Genomic DNA, 20811 nt, shown 5'->3' on the forward strand with positions numbered 1-20811 from the left:
ACTCTGCTCTCCTGCACCTGACTTTGCATCCCTTATACACACCTAACAGAATTACAGCCAGTACCCCGGTTAGAAGAGTCGAGGAGTGCGTCCCCGGAACATTTGGCAGTATTAAATCATCTTGGTGCCATGATGGATCGCGTTGTTCAAACCATGGACCCCTGGGAGAGACAGGAAGTCTCTCCAGTGCCTCGACAAGCACAACCAGGGTTTCCTCCTCCTGTCCCGTCCGGAGCCAGTCCCTGTGGGATACGTCTCTCCTTTCCCAGGGAATATGACGGGACAGCAGCACAGTGCCAGGGATTCCTGTTACAACTGGACCTCTAACTGTCCACTGTGTACCTAGCTCCCTCGGGAAGGGAGAGAGTGGCTGCCCTCCTCTCCTGCCTCAGAGGAAGAACGCTGGATTGGGCAAACGTCATGTGGAGAGAAGGAGACACGGCGTTGGACCACTTCGAGGAATTCACCCATCGCTTCAGGGCCATCTTTGACCATCCGCCCGAAGGTAGAGTGGCGGGAGAAAGGCTCTTCCATTTAAGGCAGGGGAGCCCAGGAATTCGCACTGGAATTCCGGACCTTGGCCGCCGGAGCAGGCTGGAATGACAGTGTCCTCATCGATCACTATTGTTGCAGCCTGCAAGAGGACGTCCGACGTGAGCTGGCCTGCAGGGATGCCACCATCTCCTTTGACCACTGGTGGATTTGTCAATCCGGTTGGATAAGCTGCCATCTTCCAGCACCCCCACTCCGGTGCCCATGGAGTTGGGAGGGGCTGCGTGTAGGGAGGCTGGAGAAGGAGCCATCACATGCACCATTACATTTACATTTACATTTAAGTCATTTAGCAGACGCTCTTATCCAGAGCGACTTACAAATTGGTGCATTCACCTTATGACATCCAGTGGAACAGCCACTTTACAATAGTGCATCTAAATCTTTTAAGGGGGGGGGGGGTGAGAAGGATTACTTTATCCTATCCTAGGTATTCCTTAAAGAGGTGGGGTTTCAGGTGTCTCCGGAAGGTGGTGATTGACTCCGCTGTCCTGGCGTCGTGAGGGAGTTTGTTCCACCATTGGGGGCCAGAGCAGCGAACAGTTTTGACTGGGCTGAGCGGGAACTGTACTTCCTCAGTGGTAGGGAGGCGAGCAGGCCAGAGGTGGATGAACGCAGTGCCCTTGTTTGGGTGTAGGGCCTGATCAGAGCCTGGAGGTACTGAGGTGCCGTTCCCTCACAGCTCCATAGGCAAGCACCATGGTCTTGTAGCGGATGCGAGCTTCAACTGGAAGCCAGTGGAGAGAGCGGAGGAGCGGGGTGACGTGAGAGAACTTGGGAAGGTTGAACACCAGACGGGCTGCGGCGTTCTGGATGAGTTGTAGGGGTTTAATGGCACAGGCAGGGAGCCCAGCCAACAGCGAGTTGCAGTAATCCAGACGGGAGATGACAAGTGCCTGGATTAGGACCTGCGCCGCTTCCTGTGTGAGGCAGGGTCGTACTCTGCGGATGTTGTAGAGCATGAACCTACAGGAACGGGCCACCGCCTTGATGTTAGTTGAGAACGACAGGGTGTTGTCCAGGATCACGCCAAGGTTCTTAGCGCTCTGGAAGGAGGACACAATGGAGTTGTCAACCGTGATGGCGAGATCATGGAACGGGCAGTCCTTCCCCGGGAGGAAGAGCAGCTCCGTCTTGCCGAGGTTCAGCTTGAGGTGGTGATCCGTCATCCACACTGATATGTCTGCCAGACATGCAGAGATGCGATTCGCCACCTGGTCATCAGAAGGGGGAAAGGAGAAGATTAATTGTGTGTCGTCTGCATAGCAATGATAGGAGAGACCATGTGAGGTTATGACAGAGCCAAGTGACTTGGTGTATAGCGAGAATAGGAGAGGGCCTAGAACAGAGCCCTGGGGGACACCAGTGGTGAGAGCGCGTGGTGAGGAGACAGATTCTCGCCACGCCACCTGGTAGGAGCGACCTGTCAGGTAGGACGCAATCCAAGCGTGGGCCACGCCGGAGATGCCCAACTCGGAGAGGGTGGAGAGGAGGATCTGATGGTTCACAGTATCGAAGGCAGCCGATAGGTCTAGAAGGATGAGAGCAGAGGAGAGAGAGTTAGCTTTAGCAGTGCGGAGCGCCTCCGTGATACAGAGAAGAGCAGTCTCAGTTGAATGACTAGTCTTGAAACCTGACTGATTTGGATCAAGAGGGTCATTCTGAGAGAGATAGCGGGAGAGCTGGCCAAGGACGGCACGTTCAAGAGTTTTGGAGAGAAAAGAAAGAAGGGATACTGGTCTGTAGTTGTTGACATCGGAGGGATCGAGTGTAGGTTTTTTCAGAAGGGGTGCAACTCTCGCTCTCTTGAAGACGGAAGGGACGTAGCCAGCGGTCAGGGATGAGTTGATGAGCGAGGTGAGGTAAGGGAGAAGGTCTCCGGAAATGGTCTGGAGAAGAGAGGAGGGGATAGGGTCGAGCGGGCAGGTTGTTGGGCGGCCGGCCGTCACAAGACGCGAGATTTCATCTGGAGAGAGAGGGAGAAAGAGGTCAGAGCACAGGGTAGGGCAGTGTGAGCAGAACCAGCGGTGTCGTTTGACTTAGCAAACGAGGATCGGATGTCGTCGACCTTCTTTTCAAAATGGTTGACGAAGTCATCTGCAGAGAGGGAGGAGGGGGAGGGGAGGAGGATTCAGGAGGGAGGAGAAGGTGGCAAAGAGCTTCCTAGGGTTAGAGGCAGATGCTTGGAATTTAGAGTGGTAGAAAGTGGCTTTAGCAGCAGAGACAGAGGAGGAAAATGTAGAGAGGAGGGAGTGAAAGGATGCCAGGTCCGCAGGGAGGCGAAGTTTTCCTCCATTTCCGCTCGGCTGCCCGGAGCCCTGTTCTGTGAGCTCGCAATGAGTCGTCGAGCCATGGAGCAGGAGGGGAGGACCGAGCCGGCCTGGAGGATAGCGGACATAGAGTCAAAGGATGCAGAAAGGGAGGAGAGGAGGGTTGAGGAGGCAGAATCAGGAGATAGGTTGGAGAAGGTTTGAGCAGAGGGAAGAGATGATAGGATGGAAGAGGAGAGAGTAGCGGGGGAGAGAGAGCGAAGGTTGGGACGGCGCGATACCATCCGAGTAGGGGCAGTGTGGGAAGTGTTGGATGAGAGCGAGAGGGAAAAGGATACAAGGTAGTGGTCGGAGACTTGGAGGGGAGTTGCAATGAGGTTAGTGGAAGAACAGCATCTAGTAAAGATGAGGTCGAGCGTATTGCCTGCCTTGTGAGTAGGGGGGAAGGTGAGAGGGTGAGGTCAAAGAGGAGAGGAGTGGAAAGAAGGAGGCAGAGAGGAATGAGTCAAAGGTAGACGTGGGGAGGTTAAAGTCGCCCAGAACTGTGAGAGGTGAGCCGTCCTCAGGAAAGGAGCTTATCAAGGCATCAAGCTCATTGATGAACTCTCCGAGGGGACCTGGAGGGCGATAAATGATAAGGATGTTAAGCTTGAAAGGGCTGGTAACTGTGACAGCATGAAATTCAAAGGAGGCGATAGACAGATGGGTAAGGGGAGAAAGAGAGAATGACCACTTGGGAGAGATGAGGATCCCGGTGCCACCACCCCGCTGACTAGACGCTCTCGGGGTGTGCGAGAACACGTGGGTGGACGAAGAGAGAGCAGTAGGAGTAGCAGTGTTATCTGTGGTGATCCATGTTTCCGTCAGTGCCAAGAAGTCGAGGGACTGGAGGGAGGCATAGGCTGAGATGAACTCTGCCTTGTTGGCCGCAGATCGGCAGTTCCAGAGGCTACCGGAGACCTGGAACTCCACGTGGGTCGTGCGCGCTGGGACCACCAGATTAGGGTGGCCGCGGCCACGCGGTGTGGAGCGTTTGTATGGTCTGTGCAGAGAGGAGAGAACAGGGATAGACAGACACATAGTTGACAGGCTACAGAAGAGGCTACGCTAATGCAAGGAGATTGAATGACAAGTGGACTACACGTCTCGAATGTTCAGAACGTTAAGCTTACGTAGCAAGAATCTTATTGACTAAAATGATTAAAATGATACAGTACTGCTGAAGTAGGCTAGCTGGCAGTGGCTGCGTTGTTGACTTTGTAGGCTAGCTGGCAGTGGCTGCGTTGTTGACACTACACTAATCAAGTCGTTCCGTTGAGTGTAATAGTTTCTACAGTGCTGCTATTCGGGGGCTAGCTGGCTAGCTAGCAGTGTTGATTACGTTACGTTGCGTTAAAAGAACGACAATAGCTGGCTAGCTAACCTAGAAAATCGCTCTAGACTACACAATTATCTTTGATACACAGACGGCTATGTAGCTAGCTATGTAGCTAGCTACGATCAAACAAATCAAACCGTTGTGCTGTAATGAAATGAAATGAAAATGTGATACTACATTTTACATTACATGATACTACCTGTGGAGCGAAGCGGAATGCGACCGGGTTGTTGAGTGCGGAAGTTCTATTCCATCTGTGGCCGCAGAGGGCACAGCGCCGGTCGGTGCAGTGTCGGTCCCCCTGTTAGTGTAAATGGCAGGCAGGGCACTCTGGCGTCACCCCAGGTGAGTTTGCACCACACTCATCCAGAGTCCTCTGTTGACCAACTGTTTATATCTGTTTGTTTCCCTGAGTTTTCCCTACATTCCCAGCATAAGGCGCTTGTCGATTCAGGCACAGCTGGGAATTTTATCGACAGAGCGTTAGCCATTAGTTTAGGGATCCCCATTTTTCCTGTAGTTAGACCTTTCCCGGTACACGCTCTGGATAGTCGACCATTAGAGTCCGGGCTATCAGGGAGGCCACAATCTCCATTGCCATGGTGACACAGGGGGTGTAACGACGTTCGTCTGTTGTAAGAAGAGAGTCAGACTGAAATGCAGCGTGTAGGTTACTCATGACTTTAATGAATGAAAACGGTACATGAAATAACTGATATAAGAAAACAACAAACGAAACGTGAAACTAATTACAGCCTATCTGGTGACTACAACACAGAGACAGGAACAAACACCCACGAAATACAACGCGAACTCAGGCTACCTAAATACGGTTCCCAATCCGAGACAACGAGAATCACCTGACTCTGATTGAGAATCGCTTCAGGCAGCCAAGCCTAACTAGACACACCCCTAATCATACACAGTCCCAATTAATACAAACCCCAATACGAAACACAACATATAAACCCATGTCACACCCTGGCCTACCCAAACATATACCAAAAACACAAAATACAATGACCAAGGCGTGACAGAACCCCCCCCCCCCTTAAGGTGCGGACTCCCGGACGCACCTCGAGAGCATAGGGAGGGTCCGGGTGGGCGTCAGTCCATGGTGGCGGTTCTGGCTCCGGACGTGGACCCCACTCCATTAATGTCCTAGTTCCTCCCCTTCGCGTCCTGGGATCATCCACCTTCTCCGCCGACCATGGCCTAATAGTCCTCACCCAGATCCCCACATAACTGAGGGGCAGCTCGGGACAGAGGGGCAGCTCGGGACAGAGGGGCAGCTCAGGACAGAGGGGCAGCCCGGGACTGAGGGGCAGCTCGGGACAGAAGGGCAGCTCAGGACAGAGGGGCATCTCGGGACAGAGGGACAGCCCGGGACAGAGGGGCAGCTCGGGACCGAAGCAGCCCGGGACTGAGGGGAAGCCCGGTACTGAGGGGAAGCCCGGTACTGAAGGGAAGCCCAGTACTGAGAGGAAGCCCAGTACTGAGAGGAAGCCCAGTACTGAGATGAAGCTCAGGCAGGTAGTAGGCTCCGGTAAATCCTGGCTGGCTGGCAGATCTGGAAGAGACTGGTTGTCGAGCAGATCTGGAAGAGACCGGTTGTCAGGCAGATCTGGAAGAGACTGGTTGTCGGGCAGATCTGGAAGAGACTGGTTGTCGTGCAGATCTGGAAGAGACTGGTTGTCGGGCAGATCTGGAAGAGACTGGTTGTCGGGCAGATCTGGAAGAGACTGGTTGTCGGGCAGATCTGGAAGAGACTGGTTGTCGGGCAGATCTGGAAGAGACTGGTTGTCGGGCAGATCTGGAAGAGACTGGTTGTCGGGCAGCGCTGGGCTGACTGGGAGCACTGGCGGCGCTGGGCAGACTGGGAGCACTGGCGGAGCTGGGCAGACTGGGAGCACTGGCGGAGCTGGGCAGACTGGGAGCACTGGCGGCGCTGGACAGACAGGAGACTCCGGCAGGGCAGGAGAGGAGAAAGGCTCTGGCTGCGCTAAACAGGCGGGAGACTCCAACAGCGCAGGAGAGGAGAAAAGCGCTGGCTGCGCTGAACAGGCGAGGCGCACTGGAGGCCTGGTGCGTGGTGCTGGAACTGGTGGTACTGGCGCTAGGACACGCACAGGAAGCCTGGTGCGGGGAGCTGCTACCGGAGGACTGGTGTGTAGAGGTGGCACAGGATGGGCTAGACCGTGAAGGCGTACTGGAGATCTTGAGAGCAGTGTAGGCACAGGACGTGCAAGGCTAGGGATGTGCACAGGAGGCCTGGTACGTGAGGCTGGCACCAATTTCACCAGCTGACTAACACGCACCTCAGGTTGAGTATAGAGCTCTAACTCAGGCGCTATCAAATCCCCGACACGATCCGTCGGACGAATATTATATCTATAGCACCAAGCTAGCAACTCCCTCATTACTCTCCACTCCACTTTCCCCATTAACTCCTTCACAGTCTCTGCTTCGCTCACCTCTAACACTGGCTCTGGTTCTGGTCTCCTCCTTGGCTCCTCACGATGAACAAGGAGAGTTGGCTCAGGTCTATCTCCTGACTCAGCCATACTCTCCCTAAGCCCCCCCCCAATACATTTTTTGGGGTGACTTTCCGGTTTCCAACCGTGTCGCCGTGTCGCCGTGCTTTCCTTTTCGTCTATAGCCCTCTTCGCATTGCTGTAGGGAATCCCAGGCGGGCTCCTGCACTCGCTCTGGGTCGGCCGCCCACCTGTCGATTTCTTCCCACGTCGTATAATCCATGCTTCTGCTGTCCATAACGTCCTCCTTTAGATCCTGCCAGTTCACACGCTGCTCGGTCTGTGAGTGGTGGGTGTTTCTGTAATGACTTCCTCTGTTGTAAGAAGAGAGTCAGACCGAAATGCAGCGTGTAGGTTACTCATGACTTTAATGAATGAAAACGGTACATGAAATAACTGATATAAGAAAACAACAAACGAAACGTGAAACTAATTACAGCCTATCTGGTGACTACAACACAGAGACAGGAACAAACACCCACGAAATACAACGCGAACTCAGGCTACCTAAATACGGTTCCCAATCCGAGACAACGAGAATCACCTGACTCTGATTGAGAATCGCTTCAGGCAGCCAAGCCTAACTAGACACACCCCTAATCATACACAATCCCAATTAATACAAACCCCAATACGAAACACAACATATAAACCCATGTCACACCCTGGCCTACCCAAACATATACCAAAAACACAAAATACAATGACCAAGGCGTGACAGGGGATCACGAGGAGATAATCAGCCTCTTCCTCATTGACTCTCCTGCGTTTCCTGTGGTACTAGGCCTTCCCTGGTTGGCTCATCATAACGAGAGTGCTCGGGGAGGTGTGTAGGGGTTGCCGTCGGTGCTACCACAGTGGAAAGTCCAGACCAGGTCTCCACCATGCGCATCCCCCCAGAATATGCCGATTTGGCTCAGAAGGTGACTCAATTACCACCTCATCGATGGGGGGATTGTGCGATAAATCTCCTGGCAGACGCTGCGCTTCCCAGGAGTCACGTGTATCCCCTGTCGCAAGCGGAGACGGTGGCTATGGATACATATGTCTCTGAATCCCTATGTCAGGGGTACATTCGGCACTCTACTTCACCCGCCTCCTCAAGTTTCTTTTTTTGTGAAGAAGAAGGATGGAGGTTTATGTCCGTGCATTGACTATAGAGGTCTCAACCAAATCACAGTGAGGTACAGTTACCAGCTACCTCTTATCGCCACGGCAATAGAGTCAATGCATGGGGCGCGATTCTTCACGAAACTGGATCTCAGGAGTGCATATTACCTGGTGCGTATCCGGGAGGGAGACGAGTGGAAGACAGCGTTTAGTACCACCACAGGGCATTATGAGTACCTCATCATGCCGTACGGGTTGATGAATGCTCCATCAGTTTTGTAGATGAGTTTTTGAGGGACCTGCACGGGCAGGGTGTAGTGGTCTATATCGATGACATTCTGATATACTCCGCTACACGTGCTGAGCATGTGTCCTTGGTGCGCAGGGTACTTGGACGACTGTTGGAGCATGACTTGTACGTCAAGGCTGAGAAATGCCTGCTCATTCAGCAGGCCATCTCCTTCCTAGGGTATCACATTTCCACATCAGGGGTGGAGATGGAGAGTGACCGCATTGCAGCCGTGTGTAATTGGCCGACTCCCACCATTGACTCCCACCACGGTAAAGGAGATGCAGCGATTTTTAGGGTTTGCCAATTACTACTGGAGATTTATCTGGGTTTTGACCAGGTTGCTGCTCCCATTACCTCACTGCTGAAGGGGGGTCCTGTGAGGTTGCATTGGTCGGCTGAGGCGGACAGGGCTGGCCCATCCGGGTCCCTCTTTGGCATTCATAGTGGAGGTGGACACGTCCATGGCTGGGATAGGAGCTGTGCTCTCACAGCACTCGTGTACGCCACCTAAACTGTGCCCCTGTGCTTTCTTCTCGAAGAAGCTCAGCCTAGTGGAGCGTAACTATGAAAAGTGGATCGATGGTGGCTAGAAGACCTGCCGCCGTCCGAAAAAGGAGGTCGTGACAAGATGAGAACAAATGTCAACACGCACATTGAAGAACTTTGAATGGTAAATGGTCTGTTGTATAACCCTTTCACGATGTATGTAACTGAGGGATTGAAAATGTTGGGTCCACACTATTGCTATACTGTCAATCACTATGTATTTTCACGGTTGCACGGATTACAGAATGGAAAGAATGGAAAGTATACAAGAAGATCTCATCAAATTAATGTACTTTTTTGTTACTTTGTTTCCTCTTTTTTCCCTCCCTCCCTCCCTCCCTCCCTCCCTTTCTTCCACTTCTCCTTGCTTCTAATCAGGTCATGAAGAGGACAGAACAGTTCCATGCGACTGCCCTCACTACAGCAGCAGCAGCAGCCAACCTCCCAGAGTGGACCACTAAAGAAGATGAAGACCATCTATTACACACTGAACCTGTGTAACATAGACATCACAAAGAAGCTGATTGTTGCTGAGATTTGGTGTCCAGTGTCTGACTTAAACCTGCTATGATAAAGGGATCAATAAGTACACTGAACTTGATTTAATTACAAAGCATTCTGGGTGTACACAGACAGATTTAGGGTGCACATCAATGTAGATTTCTTAAAAATGAACTGTGTGCGTGTGCATGTGAATACAAACACATGCACGTGAATACAAACACATGCATATGCGCGCGTGCACACACAACCTAATATATAGCTTTCAAATTCTGTAACACTCCATTCACATAACAGACCGGTAGCTAATTAACACAAATGAAGCAGCAATGGCAGCCAATACTGATGATTTGAAATCAGTACAACAATAAGACCAGAATTGAACTACAGTTTTATGATGTTTCCAAACGTTATGTTTTTATGTCTCATCTATCTTTACCGGGTTCAATCCCAAAACAATTTCTACAAAGAATCTGGGTACAAGTTCACACCACTTTACTTCGACAGGATGCTCAACATGCAGTGATTTCAGACAGAGAAACATGCTATTGCTAAAAGTCCTTTCTCATAGGCATTTATTGTTTATGTAGATATGTGTTTGTGTTAGTCATTGATCACATAAAGTTGAGCTCGATATGTGTATCCTATATGTAATCTGTAACTGTTGTCATTGCATTAAAAAAAGATGTGCAAGCAAGGTGTATCATTTGCCACAAGATGGCAGCACAGAATCCTCAGTCAGTCATGGTTCTAAAAGTAAATTCAGCAACAAGAATGACCAAAAGCACAGTCAATACAGAGAGATGTAGATGCGCATCTACTCACTAAAAGATGTGTACATTTTCTGTTTAAAAAACAACAACATGTCAATAAAAAGTTACATTCAACAAATGTCTTGGGATAGAATATTGAAAGATAAGTTATTCTGTTGTGATTGCCTGTAGGGATTCTTCTTGCGCGTGCTTATTAGTGCATTGAAAGTAAAATCCCAAACCAATCAGTGTATCTGTTATCTTGCAATAGGATTCATATCAAGAGTAATGCTAAATAAATACTTTCTTGTATTAACTAATTGGTCCTAAGTGGCAAAATATTAAATTAGAGAGAAAAGCTTGATCTGTAGATTTGGGGGACAGATTAGTTATTTGTGGATGTGATACACTCTGGTCGCCCTCTCGAGGAAAAAAAAGTGCATCCTTGCCTAAACATCGACATTAGAATGTTCCATTGAAGAAAGCACCAAGGACTGTAGGCTATATCTGCAGAGTTATTTAGGCCAGTTGTTGTTCAAATCTAAAAACGGTCTAAAAAGCATTGTAAAAAAATAACCAAAAAGGCTCACCTAACTTAATTTGCTTTCAACCGCTTGAGGAAAGGAAAGGTGATTCCCACAGTTACTTTCAAGCATAACAGTTGGTCTACATGACCATTCAGATTGACAATAACAATTATCAGCAACAAAAAAATGATTGTAGCATGTTCATATTCGGAGCTCAATTCGATAAGGATGGTCACAACCCTCTGAAGACTGACCAAGTGCATTCAGATTTGAAAATGACCACGTCTATAACACAGCTGTGAAACCATACTGGTCACTGTGGGTATCCTGGCGCTAGTCCATCCTTATGTCTGCCACAGTTTATTCTAAGCATTGCAGTATATGTCTCTGTTCCTTTGTCTTTGTAAAAAAAAGAGGAAGGTTTGGACTTGACTATGATGGTAATGCCGGGGATTGACTGCACATGTGCTTCAGCCATTATTAGACATGGAATAGGTACATTTTTACGTCTTATTTAATTTTTATATGACACGGTGCATCTTGTGTGCCAAGACCTCAGAGTTTTGTCAACACACAACTCCTCCAAATGACTATAACACACAGCTCAGAAGACTTATTAATGCACAACATTCAAGTGTTGAGGTCAGTTCCATCCACTTACAGATATTCAATTTAATACTAATATATGTCAAATATGTCTACAACTTTGTTCTGTCTCTATGGCATATGCAATGGCCTGCCAAAAAAAAGGATGACTGGTGGCTTTGCCTAAATCAGTTTGCTTAATTCTGGAGATTTGGTTAAATCATAAATCTTTGCTAGCGAGAGGGGGAGGGCAATCAGTGCTTAAAGCTGGACTGTGCTTTTGCAGTAAATGCAAGTTGCGAGAGGCAGGCGAAAGCAGGTTAATTGAATTGGGCTTTAAAAAAAGTGGATTGAATATGAGAGAAAGTGTGTGGTCACCTCTTTGCCCTCATTCCTTATTCTCCTCTGATGGCACTTTTCCCACTTGCTGAGCAGAATGTGCTTCATGCATGATCGAATCTCACTGAGGGGTCTCAACATAAATGTTTTATGCACAGGTTTTATTGTGTGTGTGTGTGTGTGTGGGTTGATTGGGGGGGGGTTGGTTGGTTCTTCTATCTTTGTGGGGAAACAATGAAAATTCTCCCATTCTCCCACATTTTCCACATCCACATGAGAACAAAGACTATTTTAGTTTAGGGGTTAGGATTAGGGTTAGAATTAGAGTTAGGGTTAGAATTAGGATTAGGGTAAGGGTTTAGTGGGTAGGTTTAGGGTTATGGGTTAGGGTTAAGGTATGGATTACGGTTGGGGTTAGGTTTAGGGGTTAGGGAAAATAAGATTTTAACATGTACTACTAAAGCATTGGATTGGTGTAAACATGGGCACAAGAGAGTTTCTTTCCTCCGTATTTTTTTATACCCAATCTTCACGATATTCCTTTTATATTCAAGTGGCATTGAGATTTACTTTATATCTTAAACCTAACCTTAGCTATAGGTTGTTCATTTGAACAACTGACCACAGCAAGGCCGAAGTGTACAACTTTTCAGACGGTCTGTCTAACCGTGAATAATCACTGCATGCAATACGGTTTTGTAAACCTCCGAAATTCTAAGCGTAATTGTTCTCAGAAGGTCATACCATGGACCATTTAGCTATTTGGTTTAGAATTTTAGGACCCTTTTAGGTATATCCATTTTTTTTATTTAAAAAATGTTTGATAAAATATTTAATTTGGCCTTTACTACTATAGCTCACAGAGACGCATTGAATATCACATTCATAAATGGCAACAAAAAAAAGACAGTAAAAAGATTAATCATAAGGAATGAGGTTTTGAAATAAATAATCTCTGGAAATAAATTCATATTTTTTATATTTTTAACCCCTTTTTCTGTGAGCACAAAACACTACCTCCATACTTCCATGAATATGTATGGGTTACCTATAGATGAGTTCATCGTGTTCGTGAGTCTCCCCTTTCTGTAGAGTAGTCATACTATTTTGTAGGCCAAACTGTTCGGATGCTAGAGGTTTTCGTGAGAAGACCGATTTTCGGGATGTTTCCTGGTCTGACAAATAGCCATGGAGCACTGTCACTTCCCACCGCAGAGGCGGAAGGGCGACATAGATGGATGTGGTGGATTGAGACACAACCCATACAAAAAAACAGATATCTACAGTCGTGGCCAAAAAGTGTTGAGAATGACATCAACATTCATTTCCACAAAGTTTGCTGCTTCAGTGTCTTTAGATATTTTTGTCAGATGTTACTATGGAATACTGAAGTATAATTACAAGCATTTCATGAGTGTCAAAGGCTTTTATTGACAATTACATGAAATTGATGCAAAGAGTCAATATTTGCAGTGTTGACCCTTCTTTTTCAAGACCTCTGCAATTCGCTCTTGCATGCTGTCAATTAACTTCTGGGCCACATCCTGACTGATGGAAGCCCATTCTTGCATAATCAATGCTTGGAGTTTGTCAGAATTTGTGGGGTTTTGTTTGTCCACCCGCCTCTTGAGGATTGACCAAAAGTTCTCAATGGGAGTTAGGCCTGGGGAGTTTCCTGGCTATGGACCCAAAATATCAATGTTTTGTTCCCCGAGCCACTTAGTTATCACTTTTGACTTATAGCAAGGTGCTCCATCATGCTGGAAAAGGCATAGTTCGTCACCAAACTGTTCCTGGGTGGTTGGGAGAAGTTGTTCTCAGAGGATGTGTTGGTACCATTCTTTATTCATGGCTGTGTTCTTAGGCAAAATTGTGAGTGAGCCCACCCCCTTGGCTGAGAAGCAACCCAGCACATGAATGGTCTCAGGATGCTTTACTGTTGGCATGACACAGGACTGATGGAGGCGCTCACCTTGTCTTCTCCGGACAAGCTTTTTTTCTGGATGCCCCAAACAATTGGAAAGGGGATTCATCAGAGAAAATGACTTTAACCCAGTCCTCAGCAGTCCAATCCCTGTACCTTTTGCAGAATATCAGTCTGTCCCTGATGTTTTTCCTGGAGAGAAGTGGCTTCTTTGCTGCCCCCCTTGACACTAGGCCATCTCCAAAAGTCTTCACCTCACTGTGCGTGCAGATGCACTCACACCTGCCTGCTGCCATTCCTGAGCAAGCTCTGTACTGGTGGTGCCCCGATCCCGCAGCTGAATCAACTTTAGGAGATGGTCCTGGCGCTTGCTGGACTTTCTTGAGCGCCCTGAAGCCTTCTTCACAACAATTGAACTACTCTCCTTGAAGTTCTTGATGATCCGATAAATGGTTGATTTAGATGCAATCTTACTGGCAGCAATATCCTTGCCTGTGAAGCCGTTTTGTGCAAAGCAATGATGACAGCACGTGTTTCCTTGCAGGTAACCATGGTTGACAGAGAAAGAACAATGATTCCAAGCTTCCAGTCTGTTATTCGAACTCAATCAGCATGACAGAGTGATCTCCAGCCTTGTCCTCATCAACACTCACACCTGTGCTAACGAGAGAATCCCTGACATGATGTCAGCTGGTCCTTTTGTGGCAAGGCTGAAATGCAGTGGCATTTCTTTTTTTGGTTTCAATTCATTTGAATGGCATAGAGGGACTTTGCAATTAATTGCAATTCATCTGATCACTCTTCATAATATTCTGGAGTATATGCAAATTGCCATCATACAAACTGAGGCAGCAGACTTTGTGAAAATTAATATTTGTGTCATTCTCAAAACTTTGGGCCACGGCTGTATTTTAAACTGAAGGATTTTTTAAATGTTGTTTTATTATGTTACTTAGATTAACGTACCTGGGTGTCAATAGACTCTAGGGGTTTAAACTAAATAAAAACCTGCCAAATCTGTCACGACTTCCAACAAATGTGGCTCCACTTCCTGTTCGGGCTGCGCTCTGCGGTCGTTGTCACCGGTCCACTAGCTGCCACCGATTCCCTTTTTCTGTTGGTTATGTCTGTATTGGTTTCACCTGTTTCTTGTTTGGGGGTTATTGCAGGGATATTTAAGCCGTTTATGCCCTCCTGCTTTTGTGCCGGCTTGTTCTCTGTTTTGTCATGGATGGTTATTGTTTGTGCATTTTTCCGGACTGTTTGGTGTCCTGTTTTGGGTCGGCCTTTTTCGCCTGTCTATTTTGGCGTGACCATTTTTCAACCGAATAAATCCGGTTTTCCCGAAACATCTGCTCTCTGCTAGCTATGTGACAAAATCAGGTTTGAAGACTGACTGAAAGTTAGCTGAATTAAAAAAAAATGGAAAAAGTCATAGAAACAAATATAAACACAAATCTATAATAACTTTGGTGGACATGTGCCAGTGCCAGCGTGTCAGAGTCCCTGCATGTGAATCTCCTTATTATTGTAAAAATAAAGAGTATAAATGTAGGTGTGGATACACAGGGTTGGTAGGTTACTTTCTAATTGTAATCCGTTACAGTTACTAGTTACCTATCTGAAATTGTAATCAGTAACGGTGCAAAGGCAAAGGGTGGCTACTTTGAAAAATCTCAAAAATAAAATATATTTTGATTTGTTTAACACTTTGTTTGCCTACTACATGATTCCATATGTGTTATTTCATAGTTTTGATGTCTTCACTATTATTCTACAGTGTAGAAAATATAAAAAACTAAGAAAAACCTAGGAATGAGTAGGTGTGTCCAAACTTTTGACTGGCACTGTATATTTAAGGACATGTTGTTTTGCATTGTCCACAAGAAGAACAAACTCTAAGATGCATGGTGTATTATATTGAAGCAGATCGCATACTGAAACACGTTTCAAACTTCACATCCTCAGTCAGAGTTAACCTGGGGTCTTTTCCCACTGAACTTTTCTCACCTTATCATAGACTGCAGGTTCTGATTTTAACACATTTGACAGAGCAATGAATTTATGTTGCTCATACAGTCGTCATCCCACTGGATGCACACCCTGGTTAAGACATTTGGTGAACCTGTTAGCGTTATGATCCAGGTGATCTTGGTTGGACAGTTTCTGTTATTTAGCAATGTGGGATTATGTTTCCTTTACTGTAGTCTTTTCCCAGCAACCATAAGACAAGTAAACAAAATGGAAGACAGAGATATTCAAATTAGTTATCCACACATTTCTTGGATAAATGCCGTTGTAACTGTGTTAAAAGTGGACATTTCAGTCAAGATTTTCATTCTGCGGGTCTTGACTTAATGCTTCCGCTCAGTGGGTAAGAATGCACTTCCAAATTAATTTATTTCACTGTCGCCTAATGTACTTTAAAGAAAAAAGGTAACCCATGTGCCTTAAAGCTTTGTGTACTCAGAAATGCGTTGTTCGCAAAGTGATTCATTGTGCATGTTGAAAGTATTTTTAAACTAGAAAAAGTATAATCGAAACAGTTTAATAATGCATGTTGCATTGAAGGGCCAGTGAGGGCCTCTCATGTTTACTCCTAATCAACACAGTAGACCTCAAACTGCATTTGATGTAAAGTGATTTATTGATAGTTTTAGTGATAACAAATTGAGTGGTTCCAACATTAAATTATGTTTCTCCCCACTGCATGGACGAAGATAGAAATTGTGTAATGGAAATATGTTTTCTGATTCAGTAGCGTTGTGTTGAATGTTTTGATTCACTATTCTGCATTGAGGGCGGTGTACATACTTGTTCCTTGGTTGCGCCATCAGCCTGCCATTACCTGAATCTTAAACAAATTGTTCAGACTTGTGGTGTGGTATTTCTATTTCTTTCCAAAGAACAAGAGGATGTTGACTATTCGACTGATGCATACATTTTTTTGTGCCATCCTAATCAAGCAATCACTTGTTTGAGGTTGTTTCTTCCTGGAGACTGGTTCTATGTGGGTTGATATCAAGACTGCCATCAGAATAATTGATAGCAAATAGAATACAGATGGGTAAAGGCAGCCTACAGTAGTTGAGCGGAGCATTGAACTAATCTTGCCTGCCTTGGGGTAGGAGGGTCACACACGCATTTGTGGTGCATTAACCTGCTCAACAGACCCATCAACCCTATGTTGTGATAGACATTTGATATGCATCATATGCATGACTCAGGCTATCACATTGTAGCCGTTGCATCTACAAATGGTAGTAAAATATGTCTCTTATCCCTCCACTGTGTCTGCATTGAAACCAGATTAATTGGTGCCTCCCTGTATGCAGCTTATTTACCAGATATTCTTTCAAAATAATATTTATTTATTTTAAGACAATTATTGATGCCATAAATCAATGGTGCTACATGTCAATGATTTTAGAGGCTGGTATAATGAGGATTGAAATGGTTTGACCATAGAGATCTGTTTACGCTTGATTGATATCCAGGTACAATGGCTCCCTGACTACCTCCGGAGGTGGTCAGGAAGATCTGATCACAATCAGACCACAATGTGTCTTTAACCGTCTATACCTGTCTAAAAATTGGGGCACAATCAGATGGTGGACCAGATCTGGAAAAAGGACGTATGCTAGAACCTGGTGTAAACAAGGCTTTTATGGAATCAGACAGTGTTTACTGACATTCCATTGCAGTGTTTGAGCTGAAATGCCTTAAGAAACCTAAGGCAACAAACAAAGTGGTGTCTTAGACAAGCGGTCTTCAACCTTTTCTTACTCAGGGAAACCGGCAACCCAGGGACCTCAATCATATTGTAATGATCTGGCTAGATCATGAAAGAGCAATTCCAGAAAAAGGACTCAGTTTAAGAATTCACGGTTTATTAACCCAACTCCACACTGTTTGGCCGTAGCCCACACCAAATAAATGAAAGATATCTGTATAAAACAACCATGACCTTCTCTTGTGAAAACCAGATGTAAGAAAGAGAACAATGGCTAAACATGGTCTTAACTTGCAATGCTCCCCCCCCATTCATGTTGCATTGAAGGGCCAGTGAGGGCCTCTCATGTTTACTCCCAATCAACACAGTAGACCTCAAACTGCATTTGATGTAAAGTGATTTATTGATAGTTTTAGTGATAACAAATTGAGTGGTTCCAACATTAAATTATGTGTCTCCCCACTGCATGGACGAAGATATAAATTGTGTAATGGAAATATGAGTAAAAAACAAATATATAAACTGATATCATGCCCTGGTCGGATGATGGATGTTTCCATAATGTACTTCCTTTTTAAATTCAGTAGCGTTGTGTTGAATGTTTTGATTCACTGTTCTGCATTGAGGTCGGTGTACATACTTGTCCGTGGTTGTGCCATCAGCCTGCCATTACCTGAATCTTAAACAAATTGTTCAGAGTTGTGGTGTGTTTTTTTTCTTTCTTTCCAAAGAACAAGAGGACATTGACTATTTCCGTGATTGGCGGATCACAGGGTCTGATATGCCAATCAAACTGCTAACACTGGGTACTGGTAAGCACAACACAACCAACTAACAGCATAACACAAAACACACAGCTGTCTGTGCGGGTTGCTAGAATATGTTTGTAAAAAAAATAGTTTTGACATGTCTTGTACATCAGGAAAAGACAAGGAAAAGTAATCAACATTTTAAAATGAATAGATTTGGTAAATAGTTGTTCATTATTTTTACCTCATCCCCACGTTATAATTGGAAGTTGAAGTGTAAACTCTAACATAGCCTATTAGCTAGCAAGGTAACGCCAAACACATTTTCACTAACAACAGCTGTTAAACAAAGGTTAGCCATGTGTTGGCAAAAATGTATGTCCAAGTCAAGAAAGCTTACCAGCAGCCAGTGGCACTTGCGTCGACTGGTACTTACAGTTGCTTTTTTAAAGCCTATTTCAGTAGTTGCCAACCTGTGGTCTGTGGATATATGATATTATAAGCAATTCTACATTACTTTCACAATGCAAATTGTTTAACAAACATCCATCTGTAATATGTCTTAAAGGTAGACTCAAGGAAAACTTCACTCTCACACAGTCACACACCCGGTATCTACACATGTGTATGGGTTCGCTTCACGCTCTTACAGCGTGGGATCCATGGCACCAAAACAGTGGAGAAGTTGAGCCTCGTGTGCATGCTGTTTACTTTCTGCATCTACGTCATATTGCTGAGTCTACCTTTAATTCGGTTACATTCACTGATAAAACATACTCTAAATTTGACAGCTGATATTTTATGTTAAAGGCCCACTGTAATCAGAAACGTGACTGTTTTACTTTTTTCATTTTTGTCACACTATGAGGTTGTAATCATACTGTGAAATTGTGTAAATTATGGTAATGCACTTTTAGTGCAGGAGCAGTTTGAAAAGATAAAAACAGATGAGTCTAAGTGTCACTCTCTGACCATAGAGAGCCCTTGGTTCTTTGTTGAGTGCTGATGTGCGCTCTGTTTGTTCACGGTCGGTGTTTGTTTATTGTTTTGTTTAGAAGCTTCACTTTAAATAAATATGTGGAACTCAAATCATGCTGCGCCTTGGTCCGTCTTTCCTCACGACCGTGACAGAATATCCCACCAAGCAAGGACCAATCAGCGTGTTCATAAGGTAAAGGAGTTTTGGACATGGGAGGAAATCATGGAAGGATGGGAGACCCTTTCTTTGCGGGAGTCGCAGAGGACTCAGGAAGGACAGTGATGACGCCAGAGCCCGAATGGCAGACGGTGGAGGAATTCAATGAGGGATACTGGAGAGAGGTGGAGGCGAGGAGTAGGCTACAGCGCTGGCGTGCTAAAGAGCGTATCATCAGTCCGGTGCCATCTGCACCGGTACCCAGTCCAGGCTCGGTGTCCAGTCCCGCTCCAAGGCCGGAGCCTTCCTCTGCGACGGTGCCCAGTCCAGGCACGGCGTCCAACCCAGCTCCATGGCCGGATCCGGGGTCTGGGCGGAGGCTACGACCCGCACCGGAGCCGCCACCGACACTAGTCACCCACCCTAGAAGAATCGAGATAAGCAAGTAAATAAACACACACACACAATGCCCCGCTGCCTTGCCACCCAATTATTTTGCGCCTCTGCGCCGATGCCCAATCCAGGCACGGCATCCAGTACCGCTCCAAGGCCGGAGCCTTCCTCTGCACCAATGCTCAGTCCAGGCACGGAGTTCAGCCCAGCGCCATGGCCGGATCCGGGGTCTGGGCGAAGGCTACGACCCGCACCGGAGCCACCACCGACACTAGTCACCCACCCTACCCTCCCCATTTGGTTTCAGGTTTTGAAAGTCCGCACCTTTGGGGGGGTCACTGTCACAATCACACCCCTATGGTGTTTAGGTCAGAGCGTGAGTAGGGGGGTGTTCTAGTCTTTTCATTTCTATGTTGGTGCTCTTAGTATGGTTCCCAATTAGAGGCAGCTGATGTTCGTTGTCTCTAATTGGGGATCATATGTAGGAAGCCCTTTCGCCCACCTGCTTTGTGGGATATTTTTTTGTTGAGTGCTGATGTGCGCTCTGTTTGTTCGTAGTCTGTGTTTGTTTATTGTTTTGTTTAGAAGTTTCACTTTAAATGAATATGTGGAACTCAAATCCCGCTGTGCCTTGGTCCGTCTTTTCTCACGACCGTGACACTAAGTTTGTAACAGTTGTAAAGTTGTCTATCGACTGTAAAAATGTGAGCGCAACCAGAGGCGTCATGCCCAGATTTGTCCTCTTAAAAATAAAAATATTCTGTATTTAGTTTCAGATGCACGACATGCCCAAACGTGTGTGTGGATACTTGCTCGTCGAAAATCTCATTCCAAAATCATGGCCCTTAATATGGAGTTAGTCCCCCCCTTTGCTGCTATAACAGACTCCACTCTTCTGGGAAGGCTTTCCACTAGATGTTGGAACATTGCTGCAGGGAATTTCTTCCATTCAGCCACAAAATAATTAGTAAGTTTGGGCACTGATGTTGGGCGATTGGGCCTGGCTCGCAGTTGGCGTTCCAATTAATCCCAAAGCTGTTAGATGGGGTTGAGGTCAGGGCTCTGTGCAGGCCAGTCAAGTTCTTCTTGACAAACCATTTCTGTATGGACCTCGCTTTGTGCACAGGGGAATTTTCATGCTGAAACAGGAAAGGGTCTTGCCCAAACGGTTGCCACAAAACTGGAAGCACAGAATCGTCTAGAATGTCAATGTATGCCGTAGTGTTAAGATTGCCCTTCAATTGGAACTAAGGGTCCTAGCCCGAACCATGAAAAACAGCCCCAGACCATTAATCATCCAACAAACTTTACAGTTGGCACTATGCATTAGAGCAGGTATCTGCCAAATCCAGATTTGTCTGTCGGACTGCCAGATGGTGACGCGTGATTCATCACTCCAAAGACACTCCAAGTTTCCGCTGCTCCAGAGTCCAATGGCGGCGAGCTTTACACCACTCCAGCCGATGCTTGCCATTGCACATGGTGATCTTA

This window comes from Oncorhynchus keta, chromosome 4, assembly GCF_023373465.1.
Source record: "Oncorhynchus keta strain PuntledgeMale-10-30-2019 chromosome 4, Oket_V2, whole genome shotgun sequence".
NCBI lineage: Eukaryota > Metazoa > Chordata > Actinopteri > Salmoniformes > Salmonidae > Oncorhynchus > Oncorhynchus keta.